This window comes from Procambarus clarkii, chromosome 45 (genome assembly GCF_040958095.1).
Source record: "Procambarus clarkii isolate CNS0578487 chromosome 45, FALCON_Pclarkii_2.0, whole genome shotgun sequence".
NCBI classification, from domain to species: domain Eukaryota; kingdom Metazoa; phylum Arthropoda; class Malacostraca; order Decapoda; family Cambaridae; genus Procambarus; species Procambarus clarkii.
The window spans coordinates 35248195-35251648 of record NC_091194.1 but is presented as its reverse complement, the minus strand read 5'-3'; the positions used below and the strand labels follow the sequence as shown (position 1 = coordinate 35251648).

At 43.5% G+C, this 3454-nt stretch overlaps 1 long non-coding RNA gene across 1 annotated transcript in view; it reads left to right on the top strand.

Moving 5' to 3' along the window:
* The first annotated feature begins 249 nt into the window (after positions 1 to 249).
* LOC138350373 (uncharacterized) overlaps positions 250 to 3454 on the top strand; it is a 4926-nt gene continuing 1721 nt past the window's right edge. The window contains exons 1-2 of the long non-coding RNA XR_011222066.1: positions 250 to 366; positions 2239 to 2316. This is a non-coding gene — a long non-coding RNA (uncharacterized lncRNA). The remainder of the gene's footprint in view (positions 367 to 2238; positions 2317 to 3454) is intronic.

The window sequence follows — 3454 nt, the reverse complement described above, 5'->3', positions numbered from 1 at the left end:
GTCAACAAGCACACCGTCTGTCACTATGTGATGGAGTGCCAAAAGACTTCAATTGAATTGAATTGAATTCAGAGACAATTTTATAATAAATGTTCCAGAGATGTTTAAATATTTCATTCAAAACGATCTGCTACCAGAAATCTTAGCCAAATATCCCCTATTTGCTAACTAAGATAAGTAAATGATAAGTAAATTGTCTCGCCAATTATATATACGAGGGAATGATTAAGGGTCGAGGGACGAAATGCGCATTGCTGCCCTCATCTGTGACGTCACAGCATCATTCCCGCTAGTATCAACAGAGCGGCCATTTTGTCGTCAGTGCAGTCAGCGGACAGAGGACAAACGCTTCATGCAAATATTATCGTAAGTAAACACTTATATTTTATTATATTATTAGATTCTAGTGCTGGCTACAGTGCTGTGTATGTGTAGGCGAGGCCGGGCAGTGCTGGTGTATGTGGAGGCGAGGGGCAGTGCTAGTGTATGTGGAGGCGAGGGGCAGTGCTGGTGTATGTGGAGGCGAGGCCTGGTAGTGCTATAGTGTATGTGGAGGCGAGGGGCAGTGCTGGTGTATGAGGAGGCGAGGGGCAGTGCTGGTGTATGTGGAGGCGAGGGGCAGTGCTGGTGTATGTGGAGGCGAGGGGCAGTGCTGGTGTATGTGGAGGCGAGGCCTGGTAGTGCTATAGTGTATGTGGAGGCGAGGGGCAGTGCTGGTGTATGTGGAGGCGAGGGGCAGTGCTGGTGTATGTGGAGGCGAGGGGCAGTGCTGGTGTATGTGGAGGCGAGGGGCAGTACTGGTGTATGTGGAGGCGAGGGGCAGTGCTAGTGTATGTGGAGGCGAGGGGCAGTGCTGGTGTATGTGGAGGCGAGGCCTGGCAGTGCTAGTGTATGTGGAGGCGAGGGGCAGTGCTGGTGTATGTGGAGGCGAGGGGCAGTGCTAGTGTATGTGGAGGCGAGGGGCAGTGCTGGTGTATGTGGAGGCGAGGCCTGGTAGTGCTATAGTGTATGTGGAGGCGAGGGGCAGTGCTGGTGTATAAGGAGGCGAGGGGCAGTGCTGGTGTATGAGGAGGCGAGGGGCAGTGCTGGTGTATGTGGAGGCGAGGGGCAGTGCTGGTGTATGTAGAGGCGAGGGGCAGTGCTGGTGTATGTGGAGGCGAGGGGCAGTGCTGGTGTATGTGGAGGCGAGGGGCAGTACTGGTGTATGTGGAGGCGAGGGGCAGTGCTAGTGTATGTGGAGGCGAGGGGCAGTGCTAGTGTATGTGGAGGCGAGGCCTGGCAGTGCTAGTGTATGTGGAGGCGAGGGGCAGTGCTAGTGTATGTGGAGGCGAGGGGCAGTGCTGGTGTATGTGGAGGCGAGGCCTGGCAGTGCTAGTGTATGGAACTGAGGACTCAGGCCCCAGGGCCTGGGCACAGGGGCCTGAGCACTGCTGAGGGTTAGCCAACATGAGAAGGTTGTGTTGATTGCCTGAAATTATTTAAATTGTTTAATGTATTGAATGGCATTTTTCAAGTTACATTTTTTAAAATACTGAACTAGGTTCTAAATTTTTTTAAATTTTGCCACGAGGGGGCGAGTTTATTGGGCAGCGCCACTAATCTTGTGAGTGGACACACCGCTATAGCAGCATGTACAACACTCTCCAATAGGAAAAAAACCCGCTGGGTTCTAGGCTAGGTTAGGCTCATCTGTAATAATTGAATTAAGCCTAGCAAAGCCTAGATCCTAGTTCAGTAATTTAAAAAATGTTGTAACTTGAAAAATGCCATTCAATACATTAAACAATTTAAATATTTTCAGGCAATCAACACAACCCTCTCATGTTGGCTAACCCTCTCTCATGTTGGTCAATAATTTAATTATTTTTTTATGGAGTAATCTTTGCTATATTGATAGTGCTTGTTGTGTGTCTGCAGGTGCATTCAGTGTGTGTACGATACCTGATGTTAAAAAATTCTTTCTTGTTCATGCTCTCATTTAGACGTTTGGCCTCGACGAGGTTCAGTCTTGTGACTGGTCTGTGGCACGTTTTTGTTGAAATGTAGTCTTTTCGAGACTACATTTCAAATGTAGTGTGTGTGGAGGCGTGTATGTTAGGTATTACCTAACATACACGGTCTAATATATCTGTGTGAAATAGATTAAATCCATTTATTTGATATTCAGCCAATAGTTCTGTATTTTCTACATTCATCCATGTTTTGGTAAGTGCAATAATATGTATTGTTTCATTGCAGATTAGAGATTCTAGATAGTTCTAGATTTCCGAAGTACTGAAACGCGCGCCATACAGGCTTGGTGGATCTAGGTGCAAGGTAAAATTATTTACATTTACTTGTTTTTTATTTATATGCATATATATATATGCCTAAGTTTTGAAAGTGAACAAATTGTTTACAATGGTTTATAATTTTATCAGTGTCAGACACAATTACATCTTACAATTACATCTGCTCATTACAAAATACTCTTTAAAAAATTACTTCTTAACAATAAGAGCATATAAATATATCCATAATCATCTGTATCAAACCTTATTACAGGTAGAACCAGTAGGCAGTCTACTGTATTTTATCAAACCCTTATTAGAATAATAGATCTTGTAATAATTTTGCAAAAATAGTGGCATTTACTATTTTTAAAAGATTATTAAAAAATTTACCGATATGGTGCATTCGGAAGATAAACCAAATTTTTCACTTTTGACAATTGAGCACCTGCTACATCCTTGTAGCAGGTGCTACAGGTGCTACATCCATCCATTGGTTTCAACCCTTTTACCCTGTTGTAGCTCAGTCGATTAAGGCAGTGTCTGGGATGCTCCCGGACGCAGGTTCGAACCCTCGTCACGGCCCTTGTGGATTTGTTCATTTGATGCATCACGTTATTGTGATCTGTGTGTGTAATTCTTCACCTGCTACAGCAACAGGAATGTGTGTGTGTGTGTGTCTGTATATTTGTGTTGAATATGACCGAAAGTGTAAGATTAATGATTCTAACACAAATCGTCTGAATATTTATTTTTCTTCACTGTCGAGAGTAGTTAAAAAAAATTTACTCGAGTTTATTTTCACACTTTATTTATAGTCTTTCAGTCCCTCTCCTTACTGCTGCTGCTGTTTCTCGCATCTTTGCATCGCTTGTATGTTAGGGGGTTTGGCCTCTTGCTCTATATTGATTCCATTTGTGTGTGTTTGGGTCTCTGGCCCTCTCGCAATTTCTGTTGAACAAACCCCTTTTTCTAGTTCTGCATCTCTCCTTTGGTATAAATTTTGTTGTGCTTTTATCATATATTTCACAAAACTTGACATACATCTCATTTACTTCATGTCCTATCAGCAAGTGTTTGTCAAATTCTTTAGGGAAAGTTTATCATCCTGATTGCAGATCTCTAGTGCTATTATGTCAACTTCTTGTGGATTCGCAATCATTATTTAATTTACCTTTAGGTGT